Below are 8,970 nucleotides of genomic sequence, written 5' to 3'. Positions count from 1 at the left end.
CCCCGTGCCTCCAGACCCTGCGCCGCCGGAGCCCGGGAGGGGAAGTGCCCGGCTGGGGGCGCAGGGTCTGGAGGCACGGGGCTGCCCGAAGCCGGTAGCGCTGGGGCAGCCTGGCTCTTAAACAGAGCAGGGGCGGCTGGAGCCTCCAGCCCCTGGGGCTCTGTGCAACTGACTCAGTGTCAGTTACACAGAGCCCCAGCCGCTGGAGGCTCTGTTTAAGAACCGGGCTGCCCAAGAGCTACTGGCTTTGGGCAGCCCCCTTGCCTCCGGATCCTGCGCCCCCAGCCGGGCACTTCCCCTCCCGGGCTCCGGCGGTGCAGGGTCCGGAGGCACGGGGGCTGCGCGAAGCCGGTAGCGCTGGGGCAGCCCGGCTCTTAAACAGAGCCTAAGAGGAGCAGAGCCTCCAGCTGCGGGGGCTCTGCTCCTCTTCGGCTCTGTGTAACTTATACAGTGTAAGTTACGCAGAGCCGCCGGAGCCCCGGAGGGGAAGTGCCCGGCTGGAGGCACAGGGTCCGGAGGCATAGGGGTTGCCCAAAGCCCGAGCGCTACTGGCTTCACGGTTTGCTGGGCAGCCTCCAGAACCTGCGCCCCCGGCTGGGTGCTTCCCCTCCCGGGCTCCAGCTGCGCTGGGGAAGCGCCGGCTGGGGGCGCAGGGTCTGGGGGCTGCCCGGGAAACCATGGAGCTGGTAGCACTGGGGCAGCCCTTTCCCCCTGGCTGGGAGTGGGAGGGAGGAGGGGGCGGAGTTAGGGTGGGGAAGGGGCGGAGTTGGGGCGGGGCTAGGGGTGGGGAAATGGGCGTGGCCATGGCCCGTGGAGGGTCCTCTTTTTTTATTTATGAGATATGGTAACCCTATTTACTTGGTCGTGCCTCACTGCAGAGGGCTATACTTGATGACTTCAAGGTCCCTTCCAGCCCTACATTTCTATGATTCTGAAGTCCTATGAGCCCATATTACTCATTATTTTGTCTCAAGAAATTAACAGTTCTCCAGCACAGATCTTGTTCATGTTCCTACATTAACAAGCCTATTTCACAAAAACAACGAGGAGTCCGGGGGCACCTTAAAGACTGACAGATTTATTTGGGCATAAGCTTTCATGGGTAAAAAACCCACTTCTTCACATGCATGGATACCCCCTGATACTTTAAGCTATTTCAGTTGCTGAGGTCTAATTGAGCATCCTGGACTACTTCTTCAGCTCGATAGTGACCTCTTCAGGAACTCAGACTACAGGTCCTTTTCAAGTGACTTTCATCAACAACACTTGAATTCATTAGTCAGTCTTTGTTTTGGTTTGTACTCACCACCAGACACCCTTTCATGCCAGGAGGCAGTGTTTCAGGGGTTCTTTCATGCTATCACCACCTGGTTCTGCAATCGTCTGTCGCTTCCACGGCCTAGGTCTCCAGCAAGGTCACCTCTTGATCCAGTTCCTTTCTGAGGTCAACAGAAAAGTCCCAAAATAGGAAACTCTAAAGTCTAGTGATCTCTGGGACAGCCCTTAGTCATCTGGGATGCATCATTTATGGCCTCTTTCAATCTTGAAGCCTGTACTTTCCCTCTTGGTCTGGGGGAAGTGGTAAGGGTTTCATCTCAGGGACCCTATTTTAGGCAGCTAAGGACTGTTTCTTCAGTCCCTTCACCACTTCCCTGGGCTGCTGCCACCTTTTCCCTGCTTGTCAGTATCCTCCCTAAGTCTGTGAATGCTACTATTCCCTCCAAGGATTTGTGGCTCCTTGTGGCTTCTCTCCAGCCAGCTACTGAGGAGCTTCCTCAAAGCTGCTCCCAGCCTCCCAGGCACCAGCTGGGCTGTATTTCAAATAGTCCTTATTTCCCATTTTAACACAGGTGTCTTCTGACCCTTCCTCCTTGAGCTGGGTTGTGGTTAAGACTCTCCTTCTGTCGCTTTTCTTTAAGGCAGGAGTCCCTCACTTCTCCTCCAGGGAGGGTGTGTAACTTAGCTAGTTTCTTCTTCAGCTACCCACCCCTCCCCCAAAAAATCAGTCCTCAGAGGACTCAGCAGGCTGTCATTCTTTTGCTAGTGACTTGCTGCAATGAGGAAGGAGACAGCATATCTGCTGGGTCCCTTCCTAAAGCTCATCCCAATTGGTTGGAAATGAGGGGAGCCCTGGCCTGTCCACTCTGCAAGGCTCCTGGTTCCAGGCTGTTAAGAAACAGTTAATAGGATTTCCTCCCAAACGCTATTTTTATTCACGGGAGTGTTTCCTCTCTCCCAATATCTCCTAGTTGTTGGATATATACAACCTCCCAAAATCTTAGAGGACTGTGCCATGTGATGGGGATGGGCTGAACCATATCACCACTACCCTGTCACATTCTTCCTTATATTAACCAGCAGCTTAGCTCAGTAACAAAATGACATTATCTAACTATACCAGAAGGAAGATGCAATGGCTACAGTAGATTGCATTATCCTTAGTAGATCCAATATAGTTAATACAAGAACTTAATAAAAACCCCTTAAGAAACAGGGCAATGTTAGCTTGGATAAAGTGAAGTTTTCTGAGTGATTTAATTATGATCAGATTTCCATCTAAGTGACATTTATTTTCTGCTGCGATTCTATGAATAAAGTGTCTGTATTTAAAGTATAGGACCTTAAAGAACGTGAGCCTCAGTAGGAGTTCATTAATAAAACTTTCCAAAGGCTTTAAAGATGGATATGACTTTGCTCACCACACAGCTCATACCTAATTGGAAAAAAAGAAAACTCCTTCCAACATTCTGCTTTTATATACAACTGTTCCTATTTGCTTATGAAAATGCAGTAACAATTTCTGAAGGAAGCAGTTCACAAGCATTTTCTGTAGGCCGGTCTGGCTAAAGGACAAACAGTTCCTGCTAAGTTTGAGTGAAAAATGGATTAATTTTTTAGACACTAAGTGATTGTTTGATTTTTTTTTCTTTTTTTTTTTTTGCTGATTCTGATGAAATTCAAGATCATCTTTACAAGACATGTATTTCGTACATATTCTGCAGACCGGCACTTGTTATAGACTTGCCATAGTAAGAACAGATTAAGAATACACATGACCTGGATCCACTAAAGACTGACTGGTGGCGAGAGAACGTGGACAAATTCACATCCTTTTTCAAACTGTAGGAACCATTTGGAGTATGGAATCTGGGTTTGCCAATTAAACTGTTTGTCAACGGAAGCTCAGGTTTCAAATTCCTTGGGGCAGAACCTCAGCTGCTATAAATTGTTGTAGTTTCAATGAAGTCTGTAGAGCTACTCTGCTTTACACCAGGTGAGGATCTGGCCTCTGGTTGCTATGGGTTGCTTTAGTTTTGTGGTCTGGATTTGGTTTCTTTGATACCAACAATACTCCCAGGATTCTTTAAAACAATTTCATCTCACTCAACTCAGGTGGATGTCTACTGACCCAGAATACTTGACAGCACCCACAAGGAATCTTCTGTGATCCTTGGAATTCAGGCAGGAATAGAGTATACTAGAATACAGATGTATGAGAAATTACATCTTTCAGTTCCAAAGCAGCATTATAAATACAACTTCTGACTGTCTCCTTCCTGGAATAAAGTGATTAACTCTGACTTTGTAAAATCATCCACTGAAGATAACTTGGACATGATGTAACTAGGGCTGTCGAGTGCCATGTGAACGCCTGTTCTTACTTTCAGGTGACATTGTAAATAAGAAGCAAGCAGCAGCATCTCCTGTAAATGTAAACAAACTTGTTTGTCTTAGTGTTTGGCTGAACAAATAGGACTGAGTGGACTTGTAGGCTCTAAAGTTTTATGTTGCTCTCAAAAACAAAACAGTTATGTAACAAAAAAAAAATCTACATTTGTAAGTTGCACTGTCATGATAAAGAGATTGCACTACAGTACTTGTATGAGGTGAATTGAAAGATACTATTTCTTTTATCATTTTTATAGTGCAAATATTTGTAATAAAAAAATATAAAGTGAGCACTGTACACTTTATATTCTGTGTTGTAATAGAAATCAATATATTTGAAAATGTAGAAAAACATCCGAAAATATTGAATAAATTTCAATTGGTATTCTATTGTTTAACAGTGCGATTAATTGTGATTAATTTTTTTAATTGCAATTAATTTTTTTGAGTTAATGCATGAGTTAACTGCAATTAATTGACAGCCCTAGTTGTAACCATAATTTATTTAAAAGAACAATCAAGATAATTGCTGTATGGAACATGACGCCTTTTCACTTCCTAAATAATGCTTGCTCAGTCATATTTAGATAATTCCCTGTGACTAGTTGAATTTTGGTTGATTTTTTCCATCATTCATTTTAAATATGTAGATTCAAGAAACTGACATTGGACACAAACAGAGCAGGTAGTCCTGAATTTTATTCCAAATTATAAAACGATTATTCTGATCTAAACATCTGTAAAAATATTGGTAATATCACTAAGTAGTCCCTTTCCTTTTCCAGAATACCTAAATCTATTTTTTAATACTGTAAAGGTCATGCTGAGTGAGTAAAGAATTGATCCATGTCTCCCAGAAACACGGATAGTGACTATATATTATAGTCTGCCTATAATCTATATTATATATATATCCTGAGGTTCTTTGCTTAGCTGTGAGTGACTTGTCTAAAATGGAAGATTGCTCAATTTTTGTGTTTGTGAATTGGTTTTAGGATTGCCCAAGCAAATCTAATTAGTGCAATCCTTCACTTCTAGTCTAACCCTGAAGTGATGTGCAAGGTGGTGTAAATTAGACTCCCTACTCACAGACTCCAATGTATAAGTGAATACTTGAGGCAAGTTGTTTTAAGTAACATGTCAAGGAGCCAAAAGAAGGTTTTAAGAGTGTCAATTAAAAACAGAGGATGGCCTACTTTAAACCAACACCTCCTTACCCTCTCCTGTGACATTTCTTGCTATAGTCCTTTCTTTCTGGCTTCGTAGTCTGTAAGTTACAGCAGTGTAGACTCCTGTACAGTCACTTAGGCTCAGTGGGTCAATTCAGAGGTAAGAGGGAAGGATTATAATTAAATAAATAACTCTAGGACAGTTTAGACTAAGGGAATCTAAGATGGTAATATTATATGTAGAAACATAGGGATTCCCATACTGGATGTCAGTGGCCCATCTAGTACACTGTGTTGGGTCTGACAGTGTCCAATTCCAGTTGCTTTACAGGAAAGTGCAAGAAACCTGAAAAATGTCTAATCCTCTTTTGTTCTGTGCTAAACTCCTGGCTTCTGATATATTGTGGCAATGGGTTCCATGGGTTATTTTGTCAATGGGTAAAAACATTGAGGGGGCCAGAAAGTTATTTTCATTTAGTCTCCCCTCTAGATTCACCTCTGAATTTGGCATGTGTATCCTACCAGATCTGACACCTTCCAGTGTCCTACTGGATCTGAAACTTAGATGGACTTTTAGGAACAGGTAGAACCTCTCACAGGTCAGCTAGATGTAAGCATCTCCTTGCTTACATCCAGTTGATCCAGTACCAGTCTAATTTTATCTAAACTTCTATAGACTATACATCACAAGACTCATTTTATAAATAAAATGGGATATAATGTTATAATACTTACTTTACAACATGTCTTCAGAAAGCATTCAAAGCTGTATTCTATACCATTATGGAGCTACAAGAATTTAGATCATCATCTACAGATTGCTCTTACTGTTGTAGGTGAGAAATTAGCCAACTGAAGTAATGCATATAGTAATCTTTTCAGTATTGGTCAGCAATACACACAAAAAACTAAGTTAGGTGCTTAAATTAGGAAATGCCAGAATTAAGGTTGCCTGTTTAACCTTAATTCAGCCCCTTTGTGCCTATGGATTACAATACAGTCTTTAATTACACTTTCTCTGTCTTGCTGCCCTTTCCATCTGATCCTTCCCTTATGCCCCCTGCAACTATCCTCCGTGCACTCCCATGGCTCCTGATACCCTCTCACTCTACTTCTATTTCCCACCAGCCACACTGATATAACCACCCTCCAGATCTGACCTCCTTCCCTCACTGTTCCTATCCAACTCTCATCCCCTTCTGCTGTTCCTGCACAGGCTCTTGTCTCCCACTACTTCTCTCTTCTTTCCAACTACTGTTGCCCCTCCTCTACTTCTCTACACCCTCTAGTTCCTCCAGCCCCTCTCTCCAGCCCCCCAACTCTTCATCTCTCTGCATTGTAAGTCAGGCTGCTTCCTTCTCCTCCTCACTGCCTGGGTGTCAGCAGGGGAGCACTGAGAGAACAGGCAGAGACTCCCTGATCTCAGTTCTGGTGCCCAGCATCACAGTGGCCCAGAGCAGCAATTGCAGAGGAAGTCTTCTTCAGTCAATGTAGCCCAAGGATGGAGAATGCACATTTGCTCTGTGAGGATGGCGTATGGGCAGCCTGTTCAGCACAGAGATGCTACAAGGGGAAGGCACATACTCAGTACAGATGAAATCTTCAGAGAATTTAGCTGCCAAACTAAAGTCTCTACTGAACATGCTCAAAAGCTCATAAATTGGCCAAATTTTGACACTTTTTCATAGGAACAGCAAAAGACACATCCCTGATGCAACAGCACCGTCCCTGCCAAATTTCATGTCCCTGCTCCAAAGCATGGAGGTGTTAAAGCTTCTAAAAAAGTTTCTACAACCAATTCATTAACTTGGGCAAAGCACCATATTTTCCCCTAATCTCATTCTTGGAAACAGTTGAACCATTTTTGAGGAAACCTTCCCCAAAAAACATCAGCCTAATCCAGACACCTGGCATAGAAATTTTCAGCCCAAACAGTTGAAGTCTGGCAAAGATTTAAGCAACTGTAAACAGGCTCTTATAATGGGAAGTGTTGGGCAACCTGAGCTATAGATGCTGCATCACCCATAACACCTTATTTGAATCTTTTAGCAGGATCATAGTTACTTTTTACACTAACTGTTAGTTAACACATTTTGGGCTGGATCTCATTTAGAAAGACCTCTTTGTGCTTGATAGAGTGGGGGGTGGGGAAAAAAATCAAGGCCTGCAACCAGAGCTTACTAGAAAACACTCCCTCCCACCCCATTCATAAAAATACTCACAAATGATAGGTTTCAGAGTAGCAGCCGTGTTAGTCTGTATCCGCAAAAAGAACAGGAGTACTTGTGGCACCTTAGAGACTAACAAATTTATTTCAGCATAAGCTTTCGCATCTGAAGAAGTGGGATGTAGCCCACGAAAGCTTATGCTCAAATAAATTTGTTAGTCTCTAAGGTGCCACAAGTACTCCTGTTCTTCTCACAAATGATAAAAGCACCAGCTCTTGTTTGCTGTTATTCATGTTATTTTTTTAACCATAAGTATTTGACAACTGCTGAATCTTCCTGAAAGTTTTCGTTAATCCCTAAAAAGTTTCATGAACACCACAATTCATTGTTTGCCTGAATATTTGAGGCAGAAGTACATTATTTGTTATTCATCCATTTTCTGGTATAAAACATTTTAGTCATCTAATCAGAGAACCCAAACAATATCATGTGATTTACATTACCGACAACAACACATTCTGAGAAGCAAACAGTCAAAATGAATGGTTTATACAACTGCAGGCTTACAATTGTGTGTCCAGACAGTTGGCATATATCTACACAAATATATTGGCAGAAATCAGGATTGGTCTGTGAATAATTTACAAAGAGCTAATTTACTACAAATACTATTCACAATGAATAATTCAACTTGCTCTGATCACATCTACCCCATGTTTCTGTATGCTAAAGCCAGTGGTAACTGGCAGACTGTGTGCACCTACCCTGAAATACCCACTGCTGGACAGTGTCTCTGGAGCAGCCCTGCATCCATTTCCTACAGGAACTCCACACAGGCTTTATTTTTGTTCAATAATTGCCCCTTTTCCCAGGGCCTAATTTATTGGTCTAAAACAGAAGACAATGATCAGTTCTGGGACTTCCCTTCTCCCCTCCCCGCCCACCTCCAAGTCTGGTCTTCTCCCTGCCTTGACAGATCATTCTCAGCCCTTCTTTGCTGGAGTCATTTCTGCTCCTTTAGAGTCTGCTCTCCCTGTCCCATCTGCTTTCCCTGTCCCTCCATTCTGGCTCTCAGGCCCAAATACTTCCCCCCCCAAGTCCAGGGTCGTCCAGGAGACCTGCGTAACTTCTGCTCATACCAGTTCCTCCAGTAACTTCCCCAGCTGTTTCCCTCAAGCCCCTTTCAGCAGTTCCTTGGGTGAGACAGGTCCACAAGTAACAGCTCTCTGCAACCTGCAGGAACTGTTCCCAGTGTCTGTTATAGGTGTCTGCTCTTTACCTGCTGCCGGGTGGGGGGTTATCAGTACAGGTATACAGGCCCCTGCTCCCTCTTAAAGGGGCCAGTCACCTGGTGACACTGGCATATCAGAATACTGTTACCTGGATTTGTGTTGGAGTAGTGAGGACATCTTGTGGCCTGTTTGAAAAATTCTAGGTCTCTATATTTCCCCCCTCCCTCCAGGGATATATTTAATACTTGATGCGCCTTCTTAAAGGATCAAGTTAGAGCAAAACTCAAGTAACTTGTACTGTATCTGCATCATCTCTATCTTTCATCTTGTAAATAATATGCTAATTTAATTTTTTTAGATCTACTTAGGAAATTAACAAGTTTACAAATCCTTGACTGTAAATATCAGAACCAAAAGAACCATTACAATAGTTAGCTTTTGTTTAAAGAGACATTATACAGGACTATAGTCAGATATTTCTACTGGACGGGGTGTTACCATATTGCAGAGTAAGCATCATTACAACACTGTCATTTCTAGTGATTTTTAATAAATTGAGTGAAATTTCTATAGACAATATTTAACAGGCCGGGTAGGTCAAATGTTAATATTCAAAAAAAATTGACGTGTGATGAGTTTTCTTTTTGGCAGGTGAATGTACTTTAAGTTCTGAATAAAAGGTAACCTGTCTTTTGGGATACAAGGTCCAGATACACACCCTGATCGTGGGAG

The sequence above is a fragment of the Trachemys scripta genome, chromosome 1, assembly GCF_013100865.1.
Source record: "Trachemys scripta elegans isolate TJP31775 chromosome 1, CAS_Tse_1.0, whole genome shotgun sequence".
Lineage (NCBI taxonomy): Eukaryota > Metazoa > Chordata > Testudines > Emydidae > Trachemys > Trachemys scripta.
Note: the sequence above shows the minus strand (reverse complement) of the source record.